We start from the raw sequence: 9,206 nt of genomic DNA on the forward strand, positions 1-9,206 counted from the left end.
CCAAGTATTTCATTTTTGTTGTGTAGGTGAAGCTTAATGAGCCTTCTCCTGATTGTTTTAAATCAATTTATGAGAAAGTGGAATAAATCTGACTCTTTCAATGTAAGTAGGGGAGAATTAAATCTTTTTGGAGGTACATTAACTTGCTTGGGTTATTAAATTGTCATTCTTTGCACTGAGAAGGGATTTGTGCACTGCTCTGTTCTTTCTTGTTAAAGGTGTTGCAAGGTGAACAACTAGGGATTAGAAAAGTTGAAAAATTAAGTTCTGGTTTGGCCCTTTTCTAGCTATGTGATCTTTGCCAGTTTGCTAAACCTCGAACCTCCCTTTCCTTAATTGCAAAATGGGATGAATGGTCCCTTGCCTTCTTATCTTCCTTGGCAATTTTGAGGATCCAACTGGATGAAACATGTCTTTAGGTTTAGACCTGAAGTTGAGTGTGTCTAATATTCTGCAAATGTACTTGTAATAGTTAATAGTGGCTTCTGTGAGGCAGGTCCCATAGTTTACACCATAAATCTACTGAGAACAGATGACCGTCTCTTAAACTTTCCACTGAGCTAAGACAATGGCTATGTTGGGTTTCCAATGCTTTTCCTAATGGTAATACTTTTACCCCTGCTTGTTTGGAGAAGGTGAGGAAGGAGTATAAGATTATTCACACAGAAACAGAGATGAGGAAAATCAGATTTTGTGCACACTTGATTAAATTACAAGTTAAAGCTTGAACCCATGCCTTCTGGTTCCAAGGTGAGTGTTGTCCTCTTTTTAGTAGATTGTCTCTCTGGACAGTCTGCAAATAAATAGAAATGGAGAGGTGGATTATCGAGGAAATGTGTGATTGACTTTGGAATCGGAGGGTGCAGATGTCAACAAAGCAGGTAATTCATTTGAGAAGATCAATAAGCTTAGCAGCAGGGTTGCCATGAACACACTGAATATAACTGCCTTGTGAATACATGACAGTTGGCTATATTGTAGATTTTTTAAAACATAGAATGTACTCTGTGAATATTCTTGCTGTTCTGATTTTGTAATAATTGTGGCAGGCTAAACATTCTGTATATCAAGACCATGCATGTGTTCCTAGATCTAGTTCTTTCCCTAGTCTGGTTTTATCAATGCTGGTGATTAACCAAGTCTGATTTATATGATGCATCTTGTGTGGGAAATGTCTATTACTCTAGGTGGTATCTGATCATCCTTGAGAAATGACAGCACAGCTAGTGTAATAACTTTTAAAGATAACCATTGTTAATTTGATGATCACGAGTTGCCATTAAATGAATTATAAAACTATTGTGTTTTATTTTCTAGGGAAAAACAATAGAATGTACTCCTTTTAGTTGCGTGCAATAATGATTATTGAGCACTTACAAGTGATGCTTCTATACTTGTTCCCTTGGTAAAATAATTAACATATGGTTCCTCAATGTCTTTTCTAATTGATGCTGATGGAAAAGCTGACAACAGCAAGTTGTAGGAATATTGCAATACTCCATCAAAATTTCTAAGGATAGAAATGGATTATAGTGCTTTAGACATCACCATACATCCTAACGGCAATCAGTAAAAATTACCGATGCTGGACTGAATGGATGAGCCAAACAAAGCCTGGTGGTATACTGAGTGAAAGGTAGGCATAAATTTTCTGGGTGGAATGTAGGAAATGCTATTAAAAAGTTAATGTGTGAGTCCTATACACAGGTCTTGAAATGAACAAACAAGCACTTGTAGAATAATAGTAATCATGATAAATAATAACAGTAATTACTTTTATTTATTGGTGTTTATTCATCTTCCAATCCAGTCAACGGGTTCTCTTTCCTCTCTTTATAAACACTCTCCCTGGGCTTCATTATCTGCCCAAAGCCTAAATTTACCATCTGGGTAGCAATGACTCAACTCAAACAACCTTCCTGTGCCTCAGGAGTGCCTGCCCCTGCCTCTGAACACTCCAATAGCATTTTTCACGGGACTTCTATATCAGCCATTTGAAACCATGGGTCTGAACAAGATTGGCCTAAAGAGACAAGATAAAGTAAGAAAGGTAGAAGGCTTACAGTCAACGATTAAGGAAACCCGACATTTTAAAGGCTAAGTCAATGAGGATTTTAGAAACAGAACAAACATATAATGACCAGAGAAGTAGGAGCACAATCAAGAGAGAGTGGTGTCACTGGGGAAATCCAAAAGAAGAGAGTGTTTCGTGAAGGATTGCTTGGTAGGATTAAAATGTCAAATAAGATAAGGGCTGAAAATGCCTGTAGGATCAAGCAACACAAAGACCAGTAGTGAACCTGGCCAGACCTGTTTGAGTGAAATGCAATGGATTGAAATCAGATCCCTGTGGGTTGAGAAGTGAGTGGGAGCTGAGTAAGGGGAGACAGAAAGTACAGGCAACTCTCTCACCTAGAGTTATTTTAAAATCAATGATGCTATTTTCCATTTGTTCTCTTGGAGTCACAGTTAAGACAAGCTGTAAAGGATTCCATCCAGAAAGGCCTCCCATCAATCTGGAGCTAATGCTATTTCCAGCACTCAGTGAGGCTCCTGGGAACCAAACAATCTTGTTGCCAGCCCACCTGGTCTAAGATTTCCAGGAGCAGCTGGCTTGTTCCAGAGAGGTCCAAGTCCTTCAATCCATCAGAGACCTCAATCCATCAGAGACTTCCAGGCCCAGTTCTGTGAAAATTTCTAGGCCAGTTATTTTCCCCATGACTCATCCATGTTTTTCCTCCAAAGTGAAAAACGTCCTCCAGTCATCATCCTCTCCAAAATCCCAGCTCCCTGTGGCTTTGTTTCTGTCTCCCTGAACCAGATGTGATTGCTCTCCTTCTAACCTTTTCCTCTATAGTCTTCACAACCTTTACTTAATTGCAAATCACTTCATGTACACACAGATGCTTCGTCCATTTCCTGGCTGTCCCTGAAAACTTCCCTCTCAAGTGACCACATTTGGATTGGGATCCTCCTTGCTCCCTGAGTAACTTGCAGATTTTTTATTCTTCCACAGTACCTTTTGGCCACCCCCTTCTTATGGGGAGCCTCTGGGCTCACTATCAATCTTTTCATCTCAGGTGTGAAGAATCCACCCTTCATCCTAGGCTCTTAGCTCCTTTTCATCCTCAACAGACTAGGAATCTGGTAGGACCTATCATCCAAATTTCTCCCACAGTTGACCACTCCTTCTTCTGCCTTCACTGCTTTCACCCTGTCCAGGCCACCACAGTCTTTTACCTGGGCTGCTACATACAACTCATAAATCAGCTTCTGGGAGCACCTGAAGCTCTTCTGGGGGTTCAGTGGTGTGATCCTGGGGTCCTGGGATTGAGTCCCACATCAGGCTCCCCAGAGGGAGCCTGCTTCTCCCTCTGCCTGTGTCTCTGCCTCTCATGAATAAATAAATAAAACCTTTAAAAAAATATATAAATCAGCTTCTGGTTTCTCCTCTTGCCCCCACAGTCAATTTTCTACTTGGTTACCAAAGGAATCTCCCTAAAATAGATCACACCATTCACATCACTACTCAAAGCTCTTCTAGGGACTTTTCATCATGCTGAGACTAAATTCCAAAGCCCTCTGGGGCTGACCCTCTGCTCATCTCCCCGTTTCATCTCCTACCATGTCCCCCTTCCTCACCCTGTTCCCCCCATTCTGGAATGCTCTGACTCTCCCAAGCTCATTCCCTCCTCCTGGCCTCTGATGAGCTCCTCCAGACATCCACATGGCAGGCTCCTTCTTCCATTCAGCTTCCGTTTGCATGTCAATGCCCCAGAGAGGCCTCTGTGATCTCTTTGTCTAGAATAGTCCCTTCTTCTCCCTACCCCCAACATCACTCTCAGCTTGATGCTGTGCACACTACACAACCACAGTTATAATGTCCATTCATATTTGTGTTAGATTCTTTCCTACATTGGAACCTAAGTGCATCGAAGAACAGTGTATGCCTGTCTTGCTCACCTCTCTCCTCAATACCTACAGTTGAGTTCAGCACATCATATGTGCTGAAAACTAAATGTATGTTGGATGAATTAATAAACAAGCTCTTCTTCACTCACCATGTCTTAAGTCCATAAAACAAGTTATTGTGGAATCTCACTCATTGAGGTATAGACATAAAATACAAATTCTTCTCCTAAAAGTGTTATTACTGAAGAGCAGACTTTCTCAGCATGACTCACAGCTGTGTGCTCACTCTCAGGCCTTAGTAAGCTTATTCTAGTCTTATCCTTTCTAATGTTTGTCTATGATTTAAAGACCTCCTTCCTACCAGCCTGTCATTCTAGTCCCAGTGTCTTGGTCCATTCAGGTTGCTAGGACAGTATCGTGGACTGGGCTTATAAGGAACAGAAATTTATTTCTCACAGTTCTGGACACTGGAAGTCCAAGATCAAGATGCCAGCATGGTCAGGATCTACTGACAACCCTCTTCCGAGTTGCAGACTGCTGGCATTTTATATTCTCATATGGCAGAGAGCTGAGGGGAAGCAAGCTCTCTGGCAACTCTTTAGGGTGCTAATCCCATTCATGAGGGCTCTATCTAATCCTAACTACCTCCCAAAGGCCCCACCCCCAAAGCCATCCCATGGGGGACTAGGTTTCAACATACAGATTTTTGGGAGGACAAAGCATTTAGTGATTAACACCTGGTTTAGACTGGAGGGAGGTGTGTGGCCTTTTCCCTATGTGTTCTCCCCTCTCTACTGGGCAGGAACAAGTAGAGCTTTTTGTGTGAGGGGGAAAACGAGGCAGACCTATGTGATTGACAGCTGGTATCATGGTTGTTGGCCTCTGTCTGCTTTGTTAGTCTTCTGTTTGCAAAGATGCCTCTCAGAAAGCCCAAAGGAAAAGTAACTGCTCAATAACTGGAAATTTCTCTGAACTTAAAATGTGAGGCCCTCAGTACTTTTGTACTCAGCTTTGGATCTAAATTGCAATTCTGAGAAGGAACAGAGCCCCCATGTCATTCCTTCCAGATAATTGTCAGGAACTGTGCAACCTCTGAAACGATAAAATAAATACTCTGCTCTAACCTCAGCTCTCCAGGCTCCCAACATTCTCATCCTCTTTGACCCCCTCAAGACTTTCAGCCTCCTTATCCACCAGCCTCTGGAATCTTCCTTCATTCCCTGTCCTGCCTACACCTTATGGGTTGTTATGTCTAACCTCTTCAGAGAGCTTTTTCTGGGCTACTGCAAATACACAGCCTCCTCCTCAGCACATTTCATCCATAGTCACCACAGCTGTCAGCAATTCTGATTTTCTTGCTTCCCTACTCGTGTCTTATTTGTCTCCATAGCACAATACCATCAACAACCCTTGCCTGTTTGGTTCACCCCTGTGTCACTCATGCTTAGAATAATGTTTAGCACCAGTCAGTCCCTCAGTAAATATTTGCTGAATGAATGAATACATTTCAATAACCCTCTTGCCATACCCTCATACCTTTGGCCCTAAATTCTGCCCTATCCAAAAGGCCATCTTGGTCCATCTGTCCATCTACCTTCCCTGTGCCTGCTGAGCATTGTTGGAGAAAATGGTGCAACACTTGGATTGCAGCTCCTACCCACTCCTGACAGTGATCCCCACCTTCAGCTGAGGGCAATAGCACTTCTTGTGGCCCTCAGTCATCTCTCCCCACTTCCCACAGTGTTTGCTTCAAGGCTTCCTCAGTTTCCACAGGCTTCTCACTATGGAAATGGAAGATATTAAGTGGGGTGTTCATTCATCTTCATACCATCCATTCACTTCAATATAGAATGGACTTCCCTCCTACATAAGCACATGCCCTCCCCTGGGCTTTCTCCCTCCTCAGTGACCTCCATCCATCAATTAGCCTTGCTACTGTAGTTTCAGTATCTTCTTTCTTGTTGCCTTTTTGCCATCAGTATCTAAATGTGACCATATCGCTTTAGCATTGAAAACATAACCTCCCAAACTTACCATTCCCCTTATAATTTCTTTTAGATCATTTTTTTCCAATTTTCTCTATATATTTCCTCTAATTCCATCTGTCCTATTCACACTCTAACCCTCTATAATCTTATTACACCTCCACCACAGTAAAGAACCCTTCTTTTTCTAGGTCACTATCATATAATACTGATGGATTTAGGTACCATTAAGTGTGGACCATTGTCTAAGCTCTGTTTTTCAGGATGTGGGAGAGGCAAATGGTTTTACTTGTATTTGCACCACTAGATTTCCCATAAGGACCTGGTAGTAAGAATAATGATCTAGAATTCTCACAGAAACCAGCCAAGTAACTCCTGTTCTTATCACTTTGGTAGATTTCACAAGTTGTCCAGGCTCTATGCGTGTCTCATGAGAAGCCATGAAGTCCTCAATGTCTTAAGCTGTTACTCCAGATGTTCAGAAGTAGCTGCTGCAACTGGTTGGAGATAGATGTTTTGAGTAGCTTGGAGACAAAAATGCTGTGCAAACTCAACTGAATTTTTTTTTAAGAATTGATTTTCACACATTTGTTACATCTGCTTGGTTGGGATAGGGAGAAAAGAGGAGAGGGAAACATTTGGAAAGAGGAAGAGGGGAACTATGAAAGCTAGAGGAAGATTCATGGTGGAGGGGATCTGGAAGATGAATGCATTTTGTCTGGTTGCTATGTAGAAAATACCATGGCTGGCACATAGTGCCTTCTGCTGGCAGCATAATTTTACTAGTCTCTCCCTCCATGTTCCCTGATTTCAAAAGTAATACTACATCAAACTGCCAGCTCACTGCCTCTAGTCTGACATTTTCTTCCCCACGAATTTCTTATTGAATTCATATTCCTTCAAGTCTCAGGTCAAATCCACCTCCTCTGTGAAGCCTTCTCTGAGCTCTACATCAGCTACCCCAGTGGAATGAACTTCTCCTTCTTGCTTAGTCACTCCAGAATGATACTGCTCTTATTGAGAAGGAACATGGTTTGCTTTAGAGAAAGAACATGAGCTCTATAGAGTCAGATAGACCTGTGCTCATGCAGAATTGGTGATTTACTCTGTAAGATATTGGGCGAGTAGTTTAACCTCCTAGAGCCTCAGTATTTCCACCTTTGGAAAGGTGATAATACCTAAATCAGAAGGCTGTGGTGAGGATTATATGAAATAAAGAATATTGAGCTTTCTGCACGTGTTCTGTAAGGGTACCTCCACCCACTGCAACCTGCCAGGTGCTAGAGTTAGTTGTTTATCTCTCTTATTAGATAGAAAGCTTTGTGTGGGCAGGATGATGCCCTTGTCAATGTCATATCCATAGCCTAGTGGAATGTTTAGTAAGTGCCCAATAAATGTTTAACATATTAAGCCTGATTTCCTTAGTGTGTTACCTACCAGATTTTGTTCACCTGCTGGTATTTGTGGAAAGTGATATTGGTATGGAACACTGAGGTCACCCAATGGGGCTTTAGGGGCATCAATATGGGCTTGGTGAAAGTATTAAATGCTTTTCCTTTATCTTCTATAACTATGATAAGGAAAATTAAATATTGAGAAATATATGAAATATTTCACCGATAAAACTTTTATGCAACTGATGTATTATTGAAAACTACATCTGAAACTAATGATGTACAATATGTTGGCAAATCAAATTTAAATAAAAAAATTAAAAAACTTTACAATCTCTTTAAATTATTGGACTCAGGAAGTTTATAGAGGGTGCCATCAAGATAAAATTAGAAAAAATAATTTTGGTCAATTTTGAAAATATTGTGTTTTTCATTTTTAAATCACTATAAAATATTTGCAGATATTGGCGCAGCCCAGGTGGCTCAGCGGTTTAGCACCGCCTTCAGCCCAGGGCCTGATCTGGGAGACCCAGGATCGAGTCCCACATCGGGCTCCCTGTGTGGAGCCTGCTTCTCCCTCTGCCTGTGTCTCTGCCTCTTTCTCTCTCTGTATCTCTCATGAATAAATAAATAAAATCTTTAAAAAATATATTTGCAGACATTAATAACTGCCAGGACACTGGTAGTCTATTCTGGAAAACACCTAACAAGTAGATCAGATTTAGTCAATGATTCTCCAAAGTTGCAGACTCTTTAGTGAGGAAAGTGGTGCCCTAGTGGCAGGCAGACGGGAGCCAGTGCAGCAGCAGGAATTAGGGTGGCATTACCCTTCTGTGCCCAGCTCTCAGCAGGTAATCAGCAAACAACATTGCCCAAATCTTTTGACTCTCATCTGAGCCCAATTTCCTCTGCTTTACTTTAAAAGGGAACATTTGATCAATGAATGTACTTTGTTAAAATGCAGGAATGTCCTGTCAAGGTCATTGATGTGTTTTGGGCATGGCTCACGTCTATAACTCTGGGTTTCTCATTCTGGGTAGCATGTAGGTTGGCCTCAATTACTGTGCCATTCTGGAATGACTTTGAAGGATACTGTTGATTCCAAGGGACCCACTGCCTGCCAAAACCATGTTCCAGGAAAAGAGATGGAGGGAAGCAGAGAGGTACAACCTCAGGGATTGGAAAATCAGACAGACGTAGCCATCTGTTACTGCTCCCATCTAGCACTTGGGCGGCTGTTATTACAGGGCTATTTTTATAGGTGCATATTCGTGTTATGTTTGCCCTCCACCTGTCTTTCTGGGTTCATTTTGAAGCACTTGAGGCAATGCAGGGAGCCCGCTGGCTCTGTAAAACAGCAGGATGGCTCAGAGCCCTGCCTAGTAGGGGAAGATCTGTCCTGACATTCTGGTGTACTTCCACATCCAAGGATGGGAAGGGCATTTGGTGGCAGAGGTGGGAGCACGGACTCAGTGGGGGCCCAATTTGGCCAGATGAAAGACACTGAGCAGACATCTTCGATTACCTGCAAGATAATTTCAATTCCCTTATATATGCCAAACTGAAATACTTGGGGGCCATGCGAAGTCCAGTAAGGCTGAGCATAATCAGAATAAAATAAACTCGAGGTTTCTGGGTGGCTCAGTGGTTGAGTGTCTGTCTTTGGCTCAGGGCATGATCCCAGGGTCCTTGGATGGAGTCCCACATCAGGCTCCCTGCAGGGAGCCTGCTTCTCCCTTTGCCTATGTCTCTGCCTCTCTCTCTGTATCTCTCACGAATAAATAAAATCTTTTAATAAGTCATTCAAAAAAGAATAAAATAAACTCACATATGCATTGGCCCATAAATATTTCCACCTTCATACTCTGACCCTACAAGTCATTGTACATAATGGGCCAAATCCCCTGGGCTTCAA

At 42.1% G+C, this 9,206-nt stretch overlaps 1 non-coding gene across 1 annotated transcript; it reads left to right on the forward strand.

The window, feature by feature from the left end:
- Positions 1-1,005: 1,005 nt before the first annotated feature.
- Positions 1,006-1,136, forward strand: LOC112923823 (small nucleolar RNA SNORA72). Its single transcript, XR_003235775.1, has one exon. It is a non-coding gene; the product is annotated as a small nucleolar RNA SNORA72 (small nucleolar RNA).
- Positions 1,137-9,206: the final 8,070 nt, after the last annotated feature.

The sequence above is a fragment of the Vulpes vulpes genome, chromosome 6 (genome assembly GCF_048418805.1).
Source record: "Vulpes vulpes isolate BD-2025 chromosome 6, VulVul3, whole genome shotgun sequence".
Taxonomy (NCBI): domain Eukaryota; kingdom Metazoa; phylum Chordata; class Mammalia; order Carnivora; family Canidae; genus Vulpes; species Vulpes vulpes.